At 40.6% G+C, this 13,797-nt stretch overlaps 1 protein-coding gene across 6 annotated transcripts in view; it reads right to left on the bottom strand.

Annotated features, from left to right (window-relative positions):
- LOC134792983 (E3 ubiquitin-protein ligase HECW2) overlaps positions 1 to 13,797 on the bottom strand; it is a 176,978-nt gene that overhangs the window by 106,021 nt on the left and 57,160 nt on the right. The gene's annotated exons all lie outside the window — the stretch shown is intronic.

Raw genomic sequence — 13,797 nt, 5'->3', positions numbered from 1 at the left:
TCCATCCGTAAATGAGTCCGTCTGCTGCGAACGCTTAGCTGTATCCGCCTTAAAATAGCCAAAATTACACTGTAAGTCAGGAAACGGGTGTTTAAGGGACGCTGACGACGGACCCCCATTTAGCGGGATGACAACTTGACAGTTTCACGATTGCGGTCGGAATATGTTGACGGCTGTAAAGCTTTGTTTCTAAGTTCACACGGCGAGCTTTCAACGTATTAACAGCCCTCCGAGCTGTCGACGGAGAACAGACAGACTATCCCGAAGCTTATTTAACTCGCGAGCCATAAATACGTTCATTCAGTCCTGCGGTATCGTAAACCGGTCGAATGCAAATGCATTTTAAATTCCTTTCCTTTCATTCAAGGATCCATTAAGGACCGGTTAATTTTACGAGTGGAGACCACTTAAAATTCTCCCATTCGGGCTACAAATCGCAGCGGAAATTGGAAGTTAAGTACAATACGGTGACGAAGTCGTCCATTAGCACCTCCCCGAGATAACGCCGCGACACTTATCGCTTCCAAAGTCAATACTAATGATGGATGTGCTTTACGACGTAATAAGGAAACAGCTCAACCTGGCTTTGTAACGTGGATTTACGGATGCCGTAAAGCGTAAATCTTGGTTGCCCTTATCAAGCTCGCTCACCTGCCGAACATCTCCATATTAAATTCCTAGTAAAACCTATATCATGTCAGATATATGAAGTCTATTTCACATAATCTTATTATTTCCTGGTAATTCGCTACTCTGACTAACCTATCAATGTATAATGACTATAAATGAGTTTTCTTGACCTTCAGTCTTCTTGATTTTTTCCACATAGTACGTAGATATGTAAATCCGGCGTGACTCATTTAACTATTAGACAACTGTTAATTTCATTGCTTACCAGGCGGTTGCCTCAGGGGCATTATAAGTGCGATCTCGAGCTCTGTAATAACAATTGGTAACCGGAGATGACACTCTGCCTCAGCTGAACTAACACTCGGTAAATGATATGAAGAAGGCTGCTAATCGTTATTCAAGAACGCACGCGCAGCCGCGGCGGCCACGCGCGAGTATTGCGCCGGATTTGATTGATTACTATGACTGTTAATTAAATAGCCGCTAGCTTCAGTCACCTTTCCCCGAGAGAATTTTCACATTAGACGATACGCATCTTTCTCATTAACATGGCGGTGTGATTGATTACGTTGCATACGTACAATACAAATTAGTATTGGTATGAGTATAACGAACTTATTGCCAGAACTAACTTGGTCGCATTAACTGTAGACTTAGGTCATACATAGATATATATGTACATACCTGCGTAATTAATTTTCCTTATATCTCAGCAAAGATATCAAGATTTTATACCGGGCTATCCTACATTGGTAGGTAAGTACCTGTTTTAACGGCTTCGGTAACGGACAGCCAATGAAAATAATTAACCATGTTCATACCATAAACATTTAACTATGACGGGCAAACGTTTATGGACATAGAATTACAAAACATTAGGGAGCTGCTTTAGATACATCTGCATAAGGAGCTATGACACGACTATTAGATATGGTTCTCACCACATTAGGGCTCAAAACTGGCTGAACTTGCTTATAGCCGATCCTTAATATAGTACAGGGCAGCCTACCCTATAAGGCCAAAGATGGAGAGGCCTGTTACGCCATATATGGCGAAGAGTCGAGTCGACACCTAAATCGAACACTTCGATTGGATGGCTTTATTTTATCAATGGAAAAATAAAGCTGCTAAGCTTGTAGGCGTTAAGTCGCTCCGTCAGCCATTATCACAGAGGCTCGGTACTCAATTACGTCGGTAGTAATAGCCCATTTAACTGTCAATTAGCGATGACTGATCAGAGCCACTGATAACTTTATCCTGATAAAAGATCGCAGAGACATCGAAACAGTGTTACACTCCAATGCTTTCTGTAGCCGAATAAAGCACTGATACTTTCGAAATGATTGGCTTAAATATTCCACCTACTTATATCGACAAGGCGACAGGGCGGAGACGCCTTTGGATATTTCCGAATGAAAATCGTATTAGGTTAGGGTCGTCGAACTTTCTGCTTACAATGATTCTGTGTTGGTTGCGCGGTTTCGTTATCGTTTTGCAACTCGCTGACACGTAGCTACGGTCCATTCATGACTCGAGTTGGAGGGGGCTGGTTCATTGATATTGCGCGCGCGGCGAATCCGACCTCGTTGCGGCCGCGAAATGCAATCGTAGATATATGTATTCCGTACTACATTGCGATGCAAGATGTATTTGGTGCTATGGGACAGTCGGTGGCAAAAGGTGCAGACACATATGCCTTAAATGGTATCTCATCAAATCAATAAAAACACTAATATCATGTGCGTGGCAACTGTTGTCATCATAATTATTAATAGAAGCTTTTCGCTTTAAAAATAGGATCATTTCTTTCCACCTGATGACCTCATCTCACCTATTAAAAATATTCGCGCAAGCCCTCTTCTATAGAAATAGTGTGCAGATCATTTCGATTTCGATTTGACTATAACTTCATTTCAACAGAAAGAAACGTTGCTAAGTCACATAAAAACAATTCAGCTATTGTAACCGGTCGTGCCAACATCATCTACTCTCTCTATTCATAGACAATCCGATATGACACGCGATAGATAAAGGGATCCATTTCACGCCTCCAAACCGGTTCGCCGGAATGTGCCCAAATGAGACATAAGCAGGTGACAACTAAACCATAAGATCAGCCGGCAGATTAGGTAATAAAGTAAACAAGTGAATTAGGCAAGTTAATATTTGCGAACACCCACATCCGCCAACCTGTGGTCAGGCTGATAGGCAATAGACAACAACTCCCACGACTAGGTACTTACCATTAGCACTTGCTATGAACATGTAGGTACTAAAATAATTAGTCTTGTAGCTTTGCTTGTAAACAACATGAAATTCCGCAGAATAGAGAAGCTTTGTTGTCTTTTCAAGAAAGTATCACCTTGTTGACAATAGTATGTGGGTATAAGCGGTATTTCAGAAACTTCTGTTTGTCGCATCGCCTGATAGTTGTCTTTAGCAAGAACGCGTAGAGTGCATTTGCTTGAGTAATGTGCAGGCTTTATGAAATATGCATTTATGCAAATTGGCCCAGAGAACATGGCGCTACTAATGGAAAACAGATGTCAGGTACGGAGGCTCAAGGGTGGCAAGTGCGTGCAAGAAAGCAAGGAAATGCACACACAATGCATTATGAGTTACAGTAAAAAGCGTATGCTGAGAAAATAGAAGACAATAACTCGCAGAGAAACGGTTGCGTGCTATTGTATTTGCCAATCATTAATGGTAGCAGTTTATTTATAATTTTAACGTGTAAGTCCTCACCATACAAATTTACTCCAGATACAAACGTATTAATTTTGAAACCAGTGTCTACCCACCTTCTACCCACGACAATTTGTAAGCTAAAATCGTAACTTTGATGCTCCTCGAGGCAATAATTTAAACAGTGATACGGAATAATACCCTGTTTATGTCGTTGTAAATTGTCCATGCAAAAACATGACGAAAATGTCGCTATATTTCGCACTTCGGCGCGTCCGGCGCGTGGGTGAGGTTATACGTGACGTTCGCAGTCTCTTTGCCTGACATCTAGACGTTAGAAACATTTATAACAACGACTACTTTAACATGTTACAAATAGGCAAGCTACTTGTAAACATTTCGGTTCTGTAAAGGCCTTACACTGACAATAGCATTTAAAAGATGCGAGTTAAATTTTTGACCTTAAGATTTCTTCCAATCAAGTAAGAGTCAAGTCTTTATGGATAATGAAAAATACGGTAAATGTTTATTTATAACTATGTTGTAATTGTATAAGGTTGTAACATCGACGTAGGTATATAGTATGTTATGGTAGGACTACCCCATTACCCATACCGGAGCTACTTATAATTTTGCAAGTGAGAAATTCCACGAGCTCATTACACATTCAGGAGGCGTATTGCTTTCAATGCGTTAATATTGGCACGCACATGGAATCGGGGACCGGCTCCGCGATGCTAAAGAATTGGTAACTACTTCACATCAGACAAGAACCGGGACGAACGACCTCTATGTCTGCAAAACGAATACAAATGCCCAATTGGCCGGTGACTGCGGTTACATCTGTATGAAATATTGTTTCAAGCTTCGTGACCCTATCCGAACTCCTTAAAAGTATATCTCCGCAAGAAACTGTCGCAGCAAATGATAAAACCGAAACGGACGGCACGTGTGATTTGATTAACTTATGAATCGCATTAATTTGCCCGCGGCTACTTCAACCGGTCCGAACGAATTATGAACCGGCATTTCAATGGATCAGAATTCCCGCACGTACTTCCTGTACGAGTATGTAAACGGTATGTACGAAAATCGAATCACCTATCGATTTCCATACTAGCCATTTGAGACCGCGTGGCCTTTGACCATGATCAGAGAAATGTCAAAAGTCATCGCTAAGGATTTCCGCCTCGGGGGTAGGTATGTTGTTTGTTCGGTGTTACTCATTATCTCGTCACGAACGCGCTTAGATTATCTCAAATAATTTCGGAACAGCACTTTATATCGTGAGAATCTTTACATATCCATTGACAATGGTTGCGCAAAAACTGTTGTCGGCTAGAACAAATGTACGATTGTGCTGCAGTCCCTCATTAACCGCTTTTTATGTAACAGTGAGAAACGTATAACAAAGCCTATTGTGAAGTTGAAATCGTCATTTTTGGAAAAGACATGCACGCTAATAAGCTTCTTATCTGTTTTAATGGACTGATTTGTAGGTATAATTTCACCATATGATCAGCGCTTAATCTTGTCCTAATAAATAATTATGTAGTCTCAAAACCCACGTATCATCAATATCATCATAAAGCTTTATTAGTAGTAGGTAGGTATATTAATTTTCTGAATTTTATTACTAAACATGACATGTCTTAGGTACCCCAGGGTACAACAAGCAGGTACCTATCATAGCCATCGTAGGACTCATCGTTCATATCGCCACTCAATATTTTCCGGTTAACAAGACATCTACCGGGAACCCAGGACCCGTGTATTTATAGAGTTGTAGAGAGCAGGCTGCCTACGTCTTCAACGATCCGACATTCCTGGATAAATCGTTAGATAATGTCGATCGGGATACTTTAGCGTTTACTATGTATATTACCGGTACTAATATAATCAAGTCCTGGCGATTAACCTGTCCCGGTTTCATGTTAACTTGTGCAAAGATAGTAAAATGGTGAGATTATTTACAGTAAATTTATACAGTATAATAACGAAGAATAATTTAGTTATTACTCTCGTTCATAATTCATAACGCTTTGGTAACGTTAATTTCTACAGGTAGCTTTTATTAGTTTCATGGACCATAAATAGATGGCAGGCATTGAGTGTTGATACATCGCTTTCCAAGCGTATAGCGAACAACTTAATTTTATGATCTCTGATTACGCAATAGCTCTTACAGCTCTCTAGGTGGCATTTATACTGGTCGTTCAGAAGCAAATGCTCAATAAACGATGGAAATAACAGGCGAGCAATAAGTGGAGCGTTGCATTCCCACCGAGCGGGTACCGCTGCTCCGGCCGTTGTCTACGGAGAGACCGGATCTTTTGCTTCGCGAACCTTCTACTGGAAAACTCCACACCTGCCACGTCTGACATTGCTACGTCTGTCAATCTCACGTTTGACTAAGACTACAATGAGTTAACAAAACTAAAAGTCTACGTAGATTATCAGAACCATTCCATTTGACTTTGTCTCAGCAAGGACACAGGAAGGAGGACGTTTGTTTCTGTCTAGATAATTTGTACATGTCCTTAAGCGCGATAGGACCGCCTACGCGCCGAGCCAGTAAAACCAAGTAAACATATTCCTGCACAACTAATTAGAGACAGTGCAAATGCAGTTCGTTTTGCGTTTCCAGCCTATATCCTGTTCCCACGCATCGGTGCGGAAGTTCGTATCGTTCTGTCAGAGCCAGACTCCAGAGCCCTTGCAGTACATTCCCACGTAGGAACCTGCGCGGCCACTCCAGATCAGGTTTGTAATTACGCGCCCGTCAAAAATCCAAAGAGTAATGAAGCTTTTAATATTCTATTCAGACGTATTAGGGCGTTTTCAGAAATAAATATTGAAAACCTGATTCTTTCACATCTGGACGTTCTTGGACTCATTCTACTCAGAATCGACAGCATTCTCCATCTCTCCATTAAAAAAAGATGTCCCAAAATGTCCAATCCATTACGTCACGTTTTAGTATGAAAAAAAATTTCACTTGTATGTGCGTGACGTAGTGGAATGTACAATTTTCATACAAGATTTTGGGACATTTTATTTTATCAACAGAATTGAATATGCTAGTGATTCTGAATTGAAAGAACCCAAAAACACCGCGATCTGTGAGAATCGGGTTTTCGATATTTATTTCTGAAAACGCCCATTAAAGAGCTACACGGTTATGTTTGCAATACAGTCGCAACGTGGGATGTTACGATCCGCTGAATGGCAAGAGTTAAAGTTTTCATAGATAACATAAATTAACCTATTCTCTCAATAGACAGGCCTATAAAAATAAAATAAATAAGCCCGGAGCTTACATTCCGTACCCGTTTACAGCCATTGATTAATTAACGAGATAGGGCATTCATTCGCTGCGGGTACGGCGTGTATGCCTCTCCGATCGCTCGGTACTTCATTATCTTATAAAATGTTCTGGTGGTATACTTAATGCTCGCGAGTAATGGCCATGCAATAATGCATTGCATAATATGAATGAATACAGGCCGATGAACGGTAGATATGACTACGCTAAACGCTATGCGGGAAAAAATAACGATTTTCAGCCCGATAAGCCTTGCGGATTCTCGGCCTTTATGAGACTACATGCTGATATTTAAAGAGACACGTTTAACCACAGCGTGTACGAAAGGAATTAATTACGGGAATTCCTTTGAATTTCAAGAATTAATTCAGTACGTGTCAGCGGTTGGTCAAGCGATGATTCAGAAAGGAAACTGGGCGTAGTCGACGTAACCGAATTTGTGAGTCTACACTTTAGACGAACGGAAAAATAGCCGTTTACCGTTGCGACCGTTCAAATTATAGGAACAAGCGCTCCGACTATCGAATGCGTGGACTATACTACTATAGTTGCAAGGACGCGGGTACAATACGGCGAGTGTGATTTACATAGAGTTGTGACCGGATGTGGCACGGGCTACGTTTGTCCTGCTGCATGTATGGCTAGCCCGTATTGTATGGAAGTGTCAAGGCTGACCTTGTTACTTGAGGGACCACCCAGTGCCGGTTGGACAGCGTACTACGCTCAACCTAGTCATGCAAACTACCTTTACAAGTCTGATAATCAATCCATGCAAGCTTGATCCCGCTTCGCACGGATAATATTTATGGTTACGCTTTTATCGCTTATCGCCGTGGGAAAAAACATCCGTCAGGTTTCATATGTAAAAGCGAAACTGAACTGCTCTCTAATCCACATCCACTAAATCACTAAATGCCCATAACCGGGTATACCGCGATCAGACTACGCTGCCTGGATTTCAGTTCAGAACCAATCTGACGGAACTGTCTATGTTAAAACGTAGTTTTTAACTGGACCTTTAATTGCCATCACATAAATATTAATAAAGCATCAAGTTTCTAAATTATTATTAATTACGTACCCTACACAATGAGTCGTTAATTCAAATTCATCATCATTTATATTTGACCTTTGCGACCCGCTCACATAAATCTTTAGAAAAACCGAGACTTCCGTGTTTTCGTTCCGTATATACAATATATTTGCTGGATATTAGGAGAATATTTTAAACAAATATTGCATATGGCACACAACTATACTTATAGTGCCTAACTAAAACGGTTTTTGTTCTTTTTGTATATCTTGTAAACAAACTTTAAAAACATTCAAATCGTGGATTTTTCTTAATATTATTTTTGCTACACTGACTTAGGTTATGTAAAGGCTCAATTGTCATTCTTTGGCAAGATAACCCTCTACATTATTCAAAAGGCGGACATTGCCAAGTAATTCCTAGACAAACATTTCAATAGGTTTGCAATAGCTGTATCTAGCGCAGACATCTAGGCATTGATTCGGCGCAGCGTCACATCCGCCTGACCGCGCGGGCGCACCAATAAGGGCATTGTATGCAAAGCGTTCGCAAACCGAATATTGCGGTAACGGTGGAGCAGGGTACCGCTATCTTGAACCCTGTCGAAGTATGGAGATTGGAGATCATTTATAAATACAGGCAGAATACCAGAAACACAGCTAGCGACATATACAAAGACCACTAAAAGAAAGCTACAAAAAGACCACCTCCCGCCATGAGCTTGGTAGAGAACCGTTGGGCTAGTGAGCAGTTGAGTGAGCTCAAAGACTATACTACCAGAGAATATAAAAACAATATTTCTTTAGAAGCATATACGTCCATTTAAACAAACTTACTTATGTACCGGATGGCCTGTATGGAAGTATTTCTAATAAATTAAACGCAATAATAAACGAACGTGTGTTACTCTAAAATATATAGTGCAGCACTTTTTATAATTCATAATGCAGATTGATTTTTGAACGCTGATTAATAACCCAGCTGACGGTGGGCTACGTAAACATATCAATTTACACAAACAGGCTCAAAAACTGCGTAGGCGATTGTTTGCGTACACCGTACCCGTCGCATCCGAACCCATTTAACGCATTACTACTTCCGGATAAACATAAATAATAAGATTAAATCACTACGAACGTAGTAAACTGACAAAAAGCAGCATCATTCAGAAAACGGGTTGCATCAACTGTTGTCTCGTATCTAGTGTAACTTGAACTCGAAACCCTCAAAAATTGTGCTTCGTCGTAGATGACACGTACAATGGTTTGTCCGAAACGATCCCTCAGAATTGGGAAAACTATCACAACAGCTCCGTTGCAGCAATCGTTTACCTAAGTAGTTCGGGTAAGGCGAACGTTCAACCGAAACTAATATTCGACACGAATTTACGACAGTCTTGGGTTTCGACACCAATTTACGCCAGTTGTCTCCTATGCTGGCTATGCTGGCAGTCATACCAGTGGTACCAGGAACGACCAACTGGTGCTTGTTCTTATGTAAATATATAGGCCATTTTAGCTTCGCCATTCTTTTAACTCGGTAGAGCCTGCGGAGGCAAATGTTTTCGTCTCGCCAATATTATAAGACAAGGCCACTCTTAAACTTCCGTTGTCTCACCTCACCTGAACCACGATCTTTCCAAGGAAACAGCTCACTCACGCCTTTAGCTTTCGTCCGTGTAGGAGCATCAGCACTATGAACGCTCTAGGAAGCTTGATAATGACGAATGGCACTCTGTAATTAATTACGCATTGATAGCACTGTCACCTGTGTTCACGCAACCAATGGGAATGTAAGGCCTGAAATCACACAGCGGAGCGACAATGGTGTTTACACAGCGGGCACAATGGGTCGGCCCTTTGACTCGCCGCTCATCCGGAATGCCAAAGAACCGGAAGGTATTATTCTCGATCACTACGGATTACGCTGTCAGATTATATTTTTTCTGTCAACAATCATATTTGTAAGCAAACATTCTGTACAATTTCTAATGATAACAAGGGATGCGCAACAGATAATACTTAGCAAACCTCTCAATTACTTCTCTAGTTTATGATAAGCAATATAGGGCACGTTAAATATTAAACTAAAGACAATATTCTATTCGAACGGAGCAGCCATCGTGTGAAACAAATCCTGACCGGCACCGGACGTCCGTCTTCGTTATATTCCCGTTGTACATCAAAAGGAATTCGCTTATCAAACAATTTCCAACCTTAAAACTTTAGAAAAAGTGATGGAATTTAAATGAAGCGGTTGGGAACTGCCCTAATACATCTTGTCACTTGAAGAGATGATTAAATTGCAGTGGACAGCAGCGAGGCGGATACGGAAATAAGTCATAGTGTTACAAATTGTGCTGTTGTGCGCGTTAAACTGGAGCTATTCAGAAACGTTAAATTTGATGCCAATTTAATTTTAATGTCAGTGGGCGTGAATATATATCAACCTAATCTCTCTTGTCCAATAATCGTGTTTATGGACTTGAGATTCCCTATGCCCAGCGGTGAACCTTTAAGAATGTGAAGTACAGTCTATGCTCTGTAGTTACAAGTGTGATATCGTCACGACAATGGACATTTCTGAATCTGAACACGATTTGTGTTCTTGTATAGTTTTGAATCAACGTGTCGGTAACTTTCTAACATGCATAGAAATAAAGTGTGATGGCCTACAAGCCTACTATCCAAGTGCGAACGGTATTGAAGAGAGATTAAACGGATACGGAAGTGAACTAAGTCGAGGCGTTACAAATTGCGCTGTTGAGAATGTTCTGGGTCCTTGTAGGGAAACGGATCTGAATTGTGTGCCCACCTGTTGGTATTGTTAGTTTGTCGGTCAATCGTTAATATGATTAAAAAGTCTGGTAACATTGATGTTAAATGAAACTGGAGACCTCGCCTGTAAGACTCGACCTACTTTTTTAAATAGGTAAATAGACTTGTTAGAGACGTCAGTTGCAGAGACCCCAATTTCGCTCTGAAAATAGGCCTAACAATTTTCAAGGTGCTCCGACTGTAAATAAAATTTTAGGTAGTTACCTAAGCCTCGTGAGAAGTAATATTAAGCTTTTAGCTCAAATTGGCCCGAAAGAAAGATTGAATGCGCGACTAAAAAGACTGACATATTGAAGAGCAGAATTTACTAGTAGGAGTAGTAGGTCAAGTTGTTTAAATTCAGATTCTTATGAAGAGTCTTCATCAACACTAGGAAGTTGGGCCTTATGCAAATGGTATTGGGGAGAGACCAACAATACAATTAGTAAGTTAGTCAAATGGTGTAACACGGAGCGGTCATTCTGACGTAGGCGTTACCCGTTCTATACATTTCCGGCCTAACAGACATCTCTTAAAAAGTTCACAGTGTAATGTATGGAACCTGCGGCTATTTGCTTTTCACATGAGCACGTTTACTTGATACCTCGATTGAGACTTGTTTCCAATCGATTGATACTTTTATTTGTGTCGCCTTAACCTTGGGCAGGACTAAGGAACGGACGTGGACGGTCGTAAAACAAATACGGTCCTCACAGAGACACTACAGACGCGTATAAATATATGGCGAGACCGCAGATATAATATATGTAAGTAGATGCCGCACGGCATGTTCTTACTACAGTGTTTTGTATGACATTTAAGAGTGACATCCTTTAACCTTTTTGTGAACGTTTCCTCACGTGATTAATGTATAGCCAAACTATTTTAGTGATGGGCACAATGAGTCATTTATCATTCAAATAATTATGTTTTTTTTTAATACCACGCCGTGCTATCAAAATCGTTGCAGACTTTTCTTGGTCTAACTCTAGATTATTCATACCTATCTTAGAGCATATCGATTAAAATTTGAATCTAGTCGAACAAATAAGAAAAGATGGAGTATTAATCAACTTTTTGTTGGAAAACGTATGAAACTTGACCTGCATACGATCTTTGGTGGTTTGGTTTGGTTATGCACAGTAGCGTGGTCTACTATGTGTCTGTGGTCTCGGCGATTGACGGCCGATAACTCCTCCGTCAGAACCGGCATCCGGCACCCAAGGTGACACGGTCCATCCTCGCAGATCCGGTCCACGCGCGAAATTATAAACACAATGCAGCCCGAGATCGTGAGAAAGGAAATTATACGAAGACCCGATCGTTAGATACGGATTTCTAGCGAAAGCCATTTAGGCCATTAGTTTAAAAAAAAAACTCTGGCGCTTTGTCTATAGAAAATGGCGGCAATTAAAAAAAACTAGGCGCGGAGAATTTACTTCTCAAAGAAAATTTGAATTTCGCGCCTTTTCCTACTGACAAAGTGGGTGTGTCTGAGTATATACGAGTATGTTATCTCTGACGGAACAATGCTAAATTCAAAATGTAATAATACTATTCTCCATTGCTGTGATTTAGCCTGAATGCTATACGAAAGCAAACATTTTAGATACTTCAGATGCTTTAGAAAAATACCAAATTGATACTTGCATCCGGTTTGTCGTGGATTTTGAATTCGGATCTCAATTCGGACAAATAAGCGCCTTCAAAAATATGAAACTCTTAAATCTCAAGATTTTTTCCGGCAAAACCAGTCCACGCGCAGCTCAAAATTACCACTAAAACAATAGCAACTCGTATCGTGAGAACAAAATTAAACAGAAAATGATTTAATTGAATCATTACACGACAAAAACATATTTCCAACGAAAGTCATTTAAACCCGTAGTTTAGAAACTCCCAGAAATATGAAACCACTGTTATAAAACGACGTTTAGTAGTTAACGTCTAACTTTATTATGGGTCTTAAGATTTAAGTGTTAAATCAAGATCTCTTAATATTAAAAACGATTACATGATATGACTTTTGATATTAAAAGCTCGTAAATTAATCTGTGAGCTTATCTGGTTATTTAACACCGGTAATATAATAACTGTGTAGTACTGCTGGCGACAGCAGAGTACGAGTGCTATTCTAAACATTGCTGAAAGTCGACACTTGGGTGAATGGTGAACCAGTATTGGGTGCTCTCCGATTATGTGAGGCCATGATCCCCGGTTGACGCAAGATAGCAAGATCTCCATAGAATGCACGTCCACGTAGCGTCCAGCCAGCGTCACTGGAAACCAAGGCATATTAAACTCACACGAATAGACTATCGAAAAACTTGATAAAAAAAAGAGTCAACGGTAGCAGATGACGAAAAAGTTCTTCTATGTGGGATAGAGTATAGTTTATTATATTCACTACTCACTCACTAGTCTCACTACCCTCAACACATTCTCCAAACATGCAACAGCAACGTCAGCAAGCAAAAAAATTATCGCATTCTGATGTTTGACATAGATTATCTCCAAGCTACCGACTACTAAGAACGAAAGAAGAACCATTATCAAACTACACAACGGGACTTAATCGCGTATTTAAGTTTTAAGATTTACCTCCGACGTTTCGAGGACGGCGTTGTCCCCGTGGTCTCGGAGAAGACTGGCTCAAGTTGACATCAACATCTTCTAGCCGCGCGAGTTTTTCGAACTACCCGCACTTGGTCTTGTTTATCAGTTTGAACGTTTTGCGCACTAGGGATGTTACTCTGTCGACACACAACGCTAACGATATTCGATTTATCGACTGTCGATATTCGTTTCCGCTTACATTTGCTAATGATTGGATTCCATGTGGATGAGATCTTAAAACCCTCGTCCCGATTAAAATTGCAATGTTTTTTGATTTCAATGGCTTCCCGCACTTTTCTACTGTAGAAATGGCGATCCGTGGAAAGGATTTTAGGGTTATGCAGCTCAATCCAGTGGTTTGGTCTTGACTCCCGAAGTCCCGTTGTGTAGTTTGATAATGTTTAATAATCGTGAAAGTTTAAATCAGTGAAAGAAGAACCAATCTAGTACCTAATCTTGAGTCGCATTTCAACTCGCTCGTGATGTGAACACAGTACTAGATTGTTGTCCATACGCAGTGGATTGTCGTTAAATTCAATTAGAGCACCACCGGCGCCCGCGCAGTTCACCGACACGGCGCCCACATTCGCCACTTATAAATCCCATTCGATCGATCCTTGGTGATTGACAAATTTCCATGTGGGAGCGGGATTATTGAACAAGTATCGTGGCTTTACCAAGGAGTCTTTGGA

Source organism: Cydia splendana, chromosome 8, assembly GCF_910591565.1.
Source record: "Cydia splendana chromosome 8, ilCydSple1.2, whole genome shotgun sequence".
Taxonomy (NCBI): domain Eukaryota; kingdom Metazoa; phylum Arthropoda; class Insecta; order Lepidoptera; family Tortricidae; genus Cydia; species Cydia splendana.
Note: the sequence above shows the minus strand (reverse complement) of the source record. Positions and strands in the feature narration are given on the sequence as shown.